Raw genomic sequence first — 13,007 nt, forward strand, 5'->3', positions numbered from 1 at the left:
AGAAGTGACATTTCAGTTGAATAAAGGGAATTATGGAGCTATGAGGGAGGAGCTGGCCAAAGTTCAATGGTGCAATACCTTAGCAGGGATGACAGTGAAGGAACAATGGCAGATATTTCTGTGTATAATACAGAAGATGCAGGAGCATTTCATTCCAAAAAGGAACACAGATCCTAGGAGGAGGCATGGGTGGCCGTGGCTGACGAGGGAAGTTAAGAAACATATAAAGTTAAAAGAGAAAAAGTATAACATAGCAAAGATAAGTGGGAAAACAGAGGACAGGGAAGCTTTTAAAGAAGAACAGAGGATCACTAAGAAGGAAATACACAGAGAAAAAATGAGGTATGAAGGTAAACTGGCCAAAAATATAAAGGAGGATGGTAAAAGCTTTTTTAGGTATGTGAAAGGCAAAAAAATGGTTAAGACTAAAATTGGGCCCTTGAAGACAGAAACAGGGGAATATATTACGGGGAACAAAGAGATGGCAGAAGAATTGAATTGGTACTTCAGATCTGTGTTCACTGAGGAAGACACAAGCAATCTCCCTGAGGTAACAGTGGTTGAAGGACCTGAACTGAAGGGAATTTACATTTGCCAGGAATTGGTGTTGGAGAGACTGTTAGGTCTGAAGGTTGTTAAGTCTTCGGGGCCTGAAGGTCTACATCCCAGGGTACTGAAGGAGGTGGTTTGAGAAATCATGGATGTGTTGGTGATTATTTTCCAGAGTTCGATAGATTCGGGATCAGTTCCTGTGGATTGGAGGGTGGCTAATGTTGTACCACTTTTTAAGAAAGGTGGGAGAGAGAAAGCAGGAAATTATAGACCAGTTAGTCTGACCTCAGTGGTGGGAAAGATGCTGGAGTCTATTATAAAGGATGAAATTACGACACATCTGGATAGTAGTAACAGGGTAGGTCAGAGTCAGCATGGATTTGTGAAGGGGAAATCATACTCGGCTAATCTTCTGGAATTTTTTGAGGATGTAACTCTGAAGATGGACGAGGGAGATCCAGTAGCTGTCGTGTACCTGGACTTTCAGAAAGCTTTTGATAAAGTCCCACATAGGAGGTTAGTGAGTAAAATTAGGGTGCATGGTATTGGGGGCAAAGTACTAACTTGGATTGAAAGTTGGTTGGCTGACAGGAAACAAAGAGTACTGATAAGTGGCTCCATTTCGGAATGGCAGGCAGTGACCAGTGGGGTACCGCAGGGATCAGTGCTGGAACCGCAGCTTTTTACAATATATATTAATGATATAGAAGATGGTATTAGTAATAACATTAGCAGATTTGCTGATGATACTAAGTTGGGTGGCAGGGTGAACTGTGAGGAGGATGTTAGGAGATTACAGCTACCTTGAAAGCATTCTATGAACTTCTCATCCAGACTGCCTGTGCCAATCTGATTTTTACAATTTATATGTAAATTCAAGTTGCTTATGATTGTTGTAATCCTTTTATCACAAGCAGCCAATATTTCTTCTTGTTTAGTTTGTCCTGCATTGTGGTTACTGGTGAGGACCTCCAAACTATTTCCATTAGTGAATCTTCTTCCCTACTATTCTTCATCTCTACCCGAACCAAGTGTACAATCCTGATTTCCTGAACAAAGGTAATCTCTAACTATTGCGCAAATGACATCTTTGATTAACAGTGGATTGGACACTCTGGAGGCAGGAAACATGTTTCTGCTGATGGGTGAGTGCCAAACCAAAGGACACAGCTTAAAAATACGAGGTAGACCATTTAGGACAGAGATGAGGAGAAGCTTCTTCACCCAGAGAGTGGTGACTGTGTGGAATGCTCTGCCCCAGAGGGCAGTGGAGGCCCAGTCTCTGGATTCATTTAAGAAAGAGTTGGATAGAGCTCTCAAGGATAGTGGAATCAAGGGTTATGGAGATAAGGCAGGAACAGGATACTGATTAAGGATGATCAGCCATGATCATATTAAATGGTGGTGCAGGCTCGAAGGGCAGAATGGTCTACTGTCCCCATCTGTGCTTGCTCATAGTGCCTCCTGCAGTGGTCACTGTAAATCTGGCCTTGGCTGTGCTGATCTCACTATTACTGCTGCAGTTATTTGGAAAGAAAATTGAAGCATGAATGGCCATTTACCCCTTTCAGCCTCCTCTACCATGCAATATGATTACGGCTGATCATCCAACTCAGTAACCTGCTTTCTCCCCATATCGTATGATCCCTTCAGTGTGAAGAAATATATCTAACCCGTTCAAGAAAATGTTCAATGTTTGGCATCAACTTCTTTCTGTAACAGAATTGCAGAGGCTCTGGCTCAAGCTGACATATCAGAGGTGTTTCCTACTCCACATTGTTCCTTAGTAACCTCTAATAACAAGTGATTGCATGGGATGCAAATCCACTCCTCATTCCAACCATACTCAATATCTCATCACAGTATGACCAACAGCTAGTGCTGCCACTCATCATCTCTGGCCAGACTCAGCAACCTTTTTTCACTCAAAAAGCCTTTCTTTTCAAAACGAATATGTTGAAAATAAAACTATTGGCTGCCACACATAAAAATTCAGCATTTCTAATCTAAAGATGTAGAATTTCCAAGTATCTCTGATATAACTCATATTTTGCTTCTATAAATACAATACATATTGATTTTCTTCTATTAATACAGAAATTCAATACCTAAACATATCTAACTCTGAATTTCTGTTTATCTCATCTCAATTATATGCACATTTAGGTGTGGTGTATCAATTTTGTATAAATTATGCGTAAGCATGTTGAAAAATGCAAAAAGGATGGACCTTATTAAATAGAAAAAAAGCACTTTTAACCTCAAACGTAAATTTAAAAATCATTTTAAAAATGCCTTTTGTCATGATTTTAATACAGATCTTGCACTTTTTTCTTAATTACTGATTTCTTTTTCCATGACAATGTTTTTGCTAAACAATAAGCACCTTTTCTCGTGTCATAAATTATGGTGATCCATTTGAAATTTGTCATTCTTGCATTTGTCCTGATGAAAGCAAGAAAAAAAGCTTTAGCAACATTTCTAAGCAATATTAATTGTCAAAATCTATAATTTCTGTCAGTAAACTCATCTTTAGAACAAGTTTTAACTTAAGATAAATAGAATTAAAACAATTGTGTTCAGCTATTGCTTCTCATGATTAAAAAAAGGCTTCTAATAACAGATTCTGATTTCAGCTATTTTAGAAAGAATGGCTATAATCATAAGGTCTGTTCCTCACATCAAAGCATTAAATCTAATAATGGTATTGCTATATCATTCCAACAGGTTTATATAGAGCACAGAGATTTGTTTTAGTCAAAATAATAATTTGAAACTGTAAAGTGCAACATGATTGGCATTTCGTGCCTACATTAATTAGAGCACTTTTGCAGTAAAAGTAAAATCCCATGGATGACATGTTTCCTAATATAATTTGGCAAATTATAACAATACTTGCAAATGTTAAAGTCTCTAAGATCTGTAAAATTAATCAAGATAGACTGCCAACATCGAAGAGATCATATTATAGTGGGGGAGGGCTTTAACCTTCAACTTTGTAAGCCAACAATTAGGACATATTTCTCAAAATGCCTAAAAATGCTAGATGTTTTTGCAAAAATTAAATTTCTAATTAAGCAAACATTAATAAGGAAAATTGTGCTAGTGTCTAGTTGTTGATTTGTTATGTTCTGGACTTCTATTCATTTTTAAAGAATTATCTTTCATGATAATGTCATCCAATTGGAAAGGTTGGAAGTTGCAAATAAATACGCTTAAGGCTCCCATATAGCTCCAGAGCCACAGGCTGTTCAACTTTGTCTTGGTTCCAACACAAACAATGGAGACTTGGGCAGAAAGCAGATACCATCCATGGATTTGTAACCCAGTACCTGTAGGTCAAGATGGAAAAAACTTAGAAGGGAAACAGCAGCATAAACGTATGGGAAAAGGAACATTAAGCTTAACATGAAAATAATATTACAGCTCATGTTATCAACGTTTAGATTGTCATTCAGATACTGCAGAGGCAAGTTCTATCTCATGCCTACTAATTTTTGGTGCTTACTGTGCAACTTCAGTCCTTTCCTCATGAGAAATTGCCATATTTATTTGGTTGGTTAAGCAACATTATAATACTGAAGGCAGTCATTCAGTTCAGTGAGTTCATCCCAGCTACCTGTAGAATGATCATTCCCGTTCCCCCATGAAACCTTCCCTCAAATATCTACCTAATTGCTTTTTGAAGTTATTCATTTTATTTATTCCATTACTCTCATTAGCAGTGAGTTCCAGTTCATTATACACTGCATTAACTCGATTTCTCACATCCTTCCTATCTTTTCCCCAAAATTTTAAATGTGTTCTAATACTTGCACTATCAGTTATTAAGAACAATCCTTCTCCAAGTAACTAATCTAAACCATTTGCTTCATTTGAACAATTGGAAATGAGTTCACTTATCTCATCCGTCAAACCTGCAGAGGCAGCAACCAGTTATCCCACAAGTCAGTGTACCCTCAATGGTAGGTCTATCTTTATACCCAATCACACTAATGCCATATTAAAGTCTTTAGAACAACCTCAGTGCTGCTCCATTTCAAGTCATTCTATCTGCATTATATGCAGTTTTGGTCTGCTTATCCTAGATGGATCTTAAAAATCATTGAAACCCTAGTGTGGAAAAAGGCCATTCAGCCCATCAAATCTGCACTGACCATCCAAACTGCATCCCACCCAGAACCAGTCTCTCACTGTATCCCCAAAACCCTACATTTACATTGGCTAATCAACAAAGTTTTCCACATTGTAGGGAATCTATTCTAACCCACACATCTCTGGCAATTTAGCATGGCCAATCCACCTTACCTTCACATCTTTGGTCTGCGGGAGGAACCGGCACAAAGCAACAAAGAAAATTTACAAGCCACGAACAGGCCCTTCGGCCTCCCCCAAGGCTGAGCCGATCCAAATCCACCCAAAAATCACCCAATTCCCAAGTATCTGGAACCCTCTGCCCCCCACCTACTCTTGCATCTGTCCAGACGCACCTTAAATGAATCTACCGTGCCTGGCTCTACTACCTCTGCTGGCAACATGTTCCAGGCACCTACCACCCTCTGTGTAAAGTACTTGCCGCATATATTCCCCTTAAACCTTTCACCTCTCACCTTGAAAGCGTGACCTCTTGTATTGAATCCCTCACCCTGTGAAAAAGCGTATCTCGATCTACCCTGTCTGTACCCTTCATGATTTTGTAGACCTCAATCAGGTCCCGCCTCAATCTTCTTTTTCGTAATGAAAACAGTCCTAACCTACTTAACCTTTCTTCATAGCTAGCACCTTCCATACTAGGCAACATCCTCGTAAACCTTCCCTGCACCCTCTCCAGAGCGTCCACATCCTTTTGGTAATGTGGCAACCAGAGCTGTACACAGTATTTTAAATGCGGCTGAACCAATGTCTTGTACAATTTTAACATGACCTACCAACCCTTACACTCAATACTCCGTCCGATGAAGGCAAGCATACCATATGCCTTCTTGACCACTCTATCCACCTGTGCAGCCATCTTCAGGGTACAATGGACCTGAACTCCCTGATCTCTCTATACATCAACTTTTCCCAAGGCTCTTCCGTTTACAGTATAGTTGGCTCGAGAATTAGACTTCCCAAAATGCATCATCTCACATTTACCTGGATTGAACTCCATCTGCCACTTCTCCACCAAATTCTTCAGTCTACCTATATTTGACAGTCCCCTATGCTTTCTGCTACTCCACTAATCTTCGTGTCATCTGCAAACTTACTGATCAGACCAACAATGGCCTCTTCCAGATCTTTTATGTATATTACAAACAACAGTGGCCCCAGCACTGATCCCTATGGAACACCACTGGTCACCTTTCTCCATTTCGAGAAACTCCCTTCAACTACTACTCTCTGTCTCCTGTTGCTCAACCAATTCTTTATCCACCTAGCTAGAACACCCTGCACACCATGTGACTTCACTTTCTCCATTAGTTTACCACAGGGAACCTTATCAAATGCCTTACTAAAGTCCATGTATATGATATCTATAGCCCTTCCTTCGTCTATCAACTTGGTCACTTCCTCAAAGAACTCTATTAAGTTGGCAAGGCATGATCTACCTCGCACAAAACCACGTTGCCTATCATTGATAAGTCCACTCTTTTCCTAATATAAATAGATTTTATCTCTCAATACCTTCTCCAGCAACTTTCCCACCACCAGTCTGTACTTACCTGGAATATCCCTACTACTCTTCTTGTACAGCGGGACAACATGAGCAACCCTCACTTCCTCTGGCATCTCACCTGTGTTTAAGGATGCTACGAAGATATCTGTCAGGGCTCCAGCTATTTCCTCTCTCGCCTCCCCCAACAACATGGGATAAATCACATCTGGTCCTAGGGATTTGTCCACCTTAATATCCTTTAGCCTACCCAACACATCTTCCCTCCTTATGTCAACATGATCCAGAGTAAACAAACTTCTATCTCTTATCTCAGCACTCACCACATCCTGTTCCTCAGTGAACACTGATACATAGTAAATCATTGAGAATCTTACCCATTTTCTCAGGTTCAGCAAACAACCTTCCTTCCTTCCTTATCCTTTAGTGGACCAATCCTTTCCTAGTTACCCTCTTGCTTCTTAGATAAGAATAAAAGGCCTTGGGATTCTTCTTAATCCTGCTCACTTAAGATATTTCATGACCTCTTTTAGCCCAATTGATTCCTCGTTTAAGATTAGTCCTACTCTCCTGATATTCCTCCAAGGCCCATTCTGTTCTCAGCTGCCTGGACCTTATGTACGCTTCCCTTTTCCTCTTGGCTCGTTGCACGATTTCTACAGTCGCCCACGGTTCACAAACCTTGCCTTTCCGATCCCTTTTTTTCAAAGGGACATGCTTATCCTGCAATATCTTCAACCTACCTTTGAAAGCCTCCCAGATACCAAATGTGGACTTTCCTTCAAATAGCTGTGTCCAATCCATATTTCCCAGCTCCTTACTAATTTTGATATATTTGGCCTTAGCGCAGTTTAGTACTCGTCCCTTAGGACCACTCTCATCTTTGTCCGAGTATTCTAAAACTTACAGAATGGCATGGCAGAAACCCACACCGACAAAGGGAGAAAATGCAAACCCCAAAGAAACCCAAGACTGGAATCAAACTTGGATCACTGGTGCTGTGAGGCAGCAGTGCTAACTACTGAGCCAGCATGCCATCCTAACTGTCTGGCTATTGAGGGAGTACAAAGGAGGTTTACCAGACTGAGTCCTGGGATGGTGGGACGATATACAGGGAAAGAATTAGATCAGTTAGGACCATATTCACTAGTGTTTAGAAAAATGAGGGTGGGATCTCATAGAAACTGATAAACTAACATGACTATACAGTGTCGGTGCAAGAAGGATGTTATCATATAACATCATAGAGTCCCTAAAGCATGGAAGCAAGCCATTCAGCCCATCAAGTCCACACTAACTCTCTGAGGAGCATTACACCCATACCCATTCTTCTACCCTACCTTATCACTTTAACCCTGCATTTCCTGTGGCTAACCTACCTAGCCTGCACATCTTTGGATTGTGGGAGAAAACCAAAGCACCCAAAAGTATGTTCTTGACAACTGGGGAGTTCAGAACCAGGAGTCAAAGTCTAAGAATAAGTAGTAGGCTTTTAGGACAGAGATGAGCAAGAATTTCTTCACCCAGAAAATGGTGAGCCTATGGAATTCCGTCATAGGAAACAGTTGAGGCCAAAATATTGAATATTTTTAAGAAAACTGTAAATACAGATCTTAAGATCAAAGGGATCAGGAATATGGGGTCAAAGCAAGATCAGGGTATACGGTTGGATTATAAAATTCCTGCTCCTATGTTCAGAATAAAATCATTTTCAAATGCAGAAATATCAAGTACAGAGGTTATTCAAACAAAGAATTTTATAGAACAGATTGAGGCCATTCAGCCCATTAGGTCCATCTGCATCTTTGAAAGAGCAATCATTTTATCCATTTATGGAAATTGTTGAAAATTTTCATTTCCACACATTTATCCACTTGCCTTTTCAAAATAATTTTGATTGATGGTTCCATCAGTGTTTGAGTTCAACACCACATGTTCTAAATCACTTGGGCAAATTTTCAACATTGCAAGAAATGTTGAAAATTTGTCCAAGTGATTTAGAAATCTTGCCCACCCCATCTTGTTCGATCCCACCTACAAAGTGAACCGTCATAAACCAGTGGCATTTGGGCACAACATATAAAAGCACAAACTTCAACGTTACAACTATTTTTGTCCCATTATCCCAAAGCAAGCATTTAGCAATGTGTTGTTATGGTTCTGTTCGCCGAGCTGGGAATTTGTGTTGCAGACATTTCGTCCCCTGTCTGGGTGGTATCCTCAGTGCTTGGGAGCCTCCTGTGAAGCGCTTCTGTGATGTTTCCTCCGGCATTTATAGTGATTTGTATCTGCCACTTCCGGTTGTCAGTTCCAGCTGTCCGTTGCAGTGGCCGGTATATTGGGTCCAGGTCGATGTGCTTATTGATTGAATCTGTGGAGGAGTGCCATGCCTCTAGGAATTCCCTGGCTGTTCTCTGTTTGGCTTGTCCTATACTAGTAGTGTTGTCCCAGTCGAACTCATGTTGCTTGTCATCCGCGTGTCTGGCTACATGAGTTCAACTGGGAAACACTACTGTTATAGGACAAGCCAATCAGAGAACAGCCAGGGAATTCCGAGAGGCATGGCACTCATCCACAGATTCAATCAATAAGCACATCGACCTGGACCCAATATACCGGCCACTGCAGCGGACAGCTGGAACTGACAACCGGAAGCGGCAGAGACAAATCACTATAAATGCCAGAGGAAACATCACAGAAGCACTTCACAGGAGGCTCCCAAGCACTGAGGATGTCACCTAGACAGGGGTCGAAACGTCTGCAACACACATTCCCAGCTCGCCGAACAGAACCACAACAACAACTAGCACCCGAGCTACAAATCTTCTCCCAAACTTTGATTTAGCAATCTAATGGAAGGCAGGTGACAGAAACTTGTTAAAGGTAAATCGTTTAGACCAGAGGGTTTTTTTGAGAAGTTTGAGTATCTTTTGGGAACACAGATGCAAATACATGAATTTTCAGAAGGTAAAATATAAGGCTTGTCACAAAACCTTTTACAAACTTCTTGCATTTGAGACAAAATAAAACGTTAATGTTAAACTGACATTAGACCACAGCAAAAAATGATAGCAATTCAATCAAGCACCTATTTGCAAATGGCTTCTGTAAAGTGGTCAATGGAATTTTGTATCATACAAACAGAGGAATAGAATACAGGAGGAATAGTATATACAGGAATAAAATTATTTGGATTAGGGAAGACTTTGAACTGTGCAATGCAGTGCTCAGTGTTTATTGTAGAAGGGATTTTAAAGCTGCAAGAAAGCAGCTTTAAGCAGCAGAAAGCAGATTCACCAGGATGATCACAAGGACTGGAAATGAAATAATTCAAACAAAAACTTTCCTGGATGTGGACCTTGCTGACAAGGCAAGAATATTCTGCTCTTAATTAGGAATGTGGTACTGAGCTTCTTTAACAAAATGATGTAGTCCATATAACAGGCAAGCAGCATGTACCTGAATTGTAACCTAGCAACAGCAAAGGAATGGTGACATAGTCCCTCGTCAGGATAGTATGAGGATACTGGTGTTGCCATGTGTCTGCTGCTTTATTTCTACGTGAAAGTGGTCACCAGTTTGGATGGTGTCTTCAAAGGAGGCTTGAGACACTGGGCTAGTCACACTTGTACACAAGTCTAGCAGATCTAATCATTACCTTTCAAAGTTCTGCAAAGTCTGGACAGCATAAGAAATTGACAATTCCCTTGGAATCAGTGATAATAGGTCGTCAATTGAAAATTACCAGAAACTGAACAAATTAGAAGAATTTTCTTTGCAGGGGCTTGCTGGAATTATCACAGCAGAAACCACTGTTTCTTTACAGGTTAAAAAAGGACAATTATTTGAAGTACAAAATACAAGATAATACTAAAGCACCTAGAGGCCAATTAAATTTTAAATAGATTAAACAAAAAAATTAGCAGATACAAATGTAAACGATTAACTGAAGAATCGAAACAGCTGCATAAAGCAGAACACATGTAAGTAGCATAGTTTCATGGGCTGTGGGGCGGCACAGTGACTCAGTGGTTAGCACTACTGCCTCACGGTACCCGGGTTCAATTTCAGCCTCAGTTGACTGTGTGGCATTTGCACATTCTCCCCGTTCTGCGTGGTTTTCTTCCAGGTGCGCCAGTTTCCTCACACATTCCAAAGATGCGCAAGCCAGGTGAATTGGCTATGCTAAATTCCAATAGTGTTAGGTGCATTAGTCAGAGGGAAATGGGTCTGGGTGGGTTACTCTTCAGAGGGTCAGAGTGGACTTGTTGAGCTGAAGGGCCTGTTTCTACACTGCAGGGCATCTAATCTAATTTCAGGACATTTCAATGATTTACAGCCATAGAGTAAGATTCCACATCACTGTAATGACATCCTTATAAATCATTTTTGAAGTGACACTGGTTGGGGGATAAATTCTGACCAGGATGCTGGGAGAACTGCCCTGCTCTTCAATGAGTGACATAAGATCTTTAACCTCCATTTGAGAAGGCAGACAGGCCTTCAGTTTAATATCTCATCCAAAGGTCAGACTGCAGCGTCAAATAGGTACTGCGCAGAAGTTTCTGGACTGGAACTTGAACAGCCCTTTTGGAGGGCTTTGGCTAATGTTTATTATGAGTGTAAGCATATGAAAATGACAGACAGGAAAGGACCAGGTGACTTCTCCAACCTGCCCCACACTAGTCATGGCTAGAGTATTGTGACTAATATACATAGCCCAACTTCAATATACATAGCCCAACTCACAGGTGTGTGATTTTCCATTGCTTCACCTGACAGGATCTTCTTATACTACTGGAAGCCTCCATTATTAGTGATCCAGCAAACACCTTGTCCAAGTCACAGAACCTCAGGACTATACATACCATTTTATTATGGGATGGTTGGATAATGACCAGGAACCAGGTATGCATGCTGACTCCAGCCAATTCTTCTTAAACCCAGAGTTATAAATGTTAAGGATGTCACTGTCAACACATGCCTTCAGTATAGGGAGGGTTACGGGCTGGAGCAGGTGATCTGGAAAAATTTTCTAATACTGGCAATGACACACAGTAAGTTAAATGAAACCAGGTTGCTTAAATATTTTATGGGCATGATGGGATGCACCCTAGGATACTAAAGGAAGTAGCTTCCGAGATGGTGGATACTCTAGTAGTAATCTTCCAGGAATCCTCAGATTCTGGAAGAATCCCAAAGGTTTGGAAAACTACCTACCTAACACCCTTATTTAAAAGAAAACAAATTTAAAAAAAGCAGGTAAACTGTAGGCAAGCTAGCTTAGCATACATCATTCGGAAAACGTTATAGTCTATTATGAAAAATGCAACTGCAGTGAATTTAGAAATACATTATATGATAAGCATGGCTTCATGAAAGGGATATCAACTTTGATAAGCTTACTAGAATTCTTGGGAATAAAGCACTGATTTCATAATTAGAGAATTAAATAGAATTAAATCTCTCTAAGGTAGTAATTAGCTTAAGCTAGAGAAAGGTCATGGCAAGAGACCTCAGACCCTTGGCGTTTTCCTTTTGCCCAATGTGGGAATTAAAGAACTCTTCCAATGCCCCTGGCAAATACCTGTGCAATGAGTGTGTTCAGCGGCAGTGACTGGTTAACTATTTTTCAGAGTTGGAGCTACGACGAGACTCACTGTGGAACATCCACAATGCTGAAAATGTCTAGGTAGCATGATTAGCAAGGTGATCACACCACAGGTGAGGATTACACAGGCAGAAAGGGAAAAGGTGACAAAGTAAAATGTTCAGGAAACAAGTGTAGGAATCCTCTACGATCATGCCCCTCTTAAACAGAGATACGACTTTCAATACTGAGGGAATGTCACATAGTGGCTGCAGGACATTCGGAAGCAGGAGGGTGAACAGTCAGTGATCATGGTAACATAGGTACCAACAATATAGGTAAATAAAAGGATGAGGACCTGAATGCTGAATATGGGGAGTTAGGAGATAAATTTAAGTGAGGACTTCAAATGTCATAATCTCAGAATTATTTCCAGTGCTACATGCTAGCGAAAAGAGGAACAAGGTAGATCAGATGAATGGCTGGAGAAATGGTGTACCAGAGAGGGGTTTAGATTCTTGAGACACTGGGACAGTTTCTGGGGTAGGTGAACCAGTGCAAACCTGACAGGTTGGACCTGGGCAGAGTTGGGACAAATATCCTCATGGAGGCTTTTGCTAGTTCAATTGGTGAGGGTTGAAACTAGCATGGCAGGGGGTGGGGACTAAAGTGTAGGCTTAGATGGGTCAGATTCAGATCAGGAAACAGGAGATAGAACATTAGCTTGCAATGTAGTCATCAACTCGGAAAGACAGGCAAAAGAAACAAGAATTAAAAGGCACCAAAGGAAATTGATGAGGTTGAGCTGTTTATACTACAATACAAGGAAAATGACAAACAAGGCAAATGAACTCAGGGCATACTTAGACACATAGCAGCATGATGTCATTGCTATAATGGAAATCAGGCTAAAGCAGTTCAATATCCCTGGATATGGAATTTTCAGACAAGATAGTAAGTGACAAAAAAAATGTGGGGTAGCAGTATTGATTAAAGAATCAGTTACAGTTTTGAGAAGGGATGATATTCTAAACAGGTTAACAAATGAGACTTTACAGGTTGAGCTTAAGAATAAAACAGGGGCAGATACACTACCAAGATATGCTGCAGACTCCCAAATAGTGAGAGGGTGATAGAACACATATGTAGACAAATTTCTGCCTGCAGGAATGAGGCAGCAATAATAGGAGACTTTAACTATCACAATAT

General features: G+C 40.6%; 1 long non-coding RNA gene across 2 annotated transcripts in view; it reads right to left on the reverse strand.

Annotated features, from left to right (window-relative positions):
* Nucleotides 1-5,071, reverse strand: part of LOC122563620 — a 14,975-nt gene extending 9,904 nt beyond the window's left edge. For both annotated transcript variants that reach the window (XR_006315670.1, XR_006315669.1), the window contains exon 1: nt 2,939-5,071. This is a non-coding gene — a long non-coding RNA (uncharacterized LOC122563620). The remainder of the gene's footprint in view (nt 1-2,938) is intronic.
* Between the last annotated feature and the right edge of the window lie 7,936 nt (nt 5,072-13,007).

This window comes from Chiloscyllium plagiosum, chromosome 27 (genome assembly GCF_004010195.1).
Source record: "Chiloscyllium plagiosum isolate BGI_BamShark_2017 chromosome 27, ASM401019v2, whole genome shotgun sequence".
NCBI lineage: Eukaryota > Metazoa > Chordata > Chondrichthyes > Orectolobiformes > Hemiscylliidae > Chiloscyllium > Chiloscyllium plagiosum.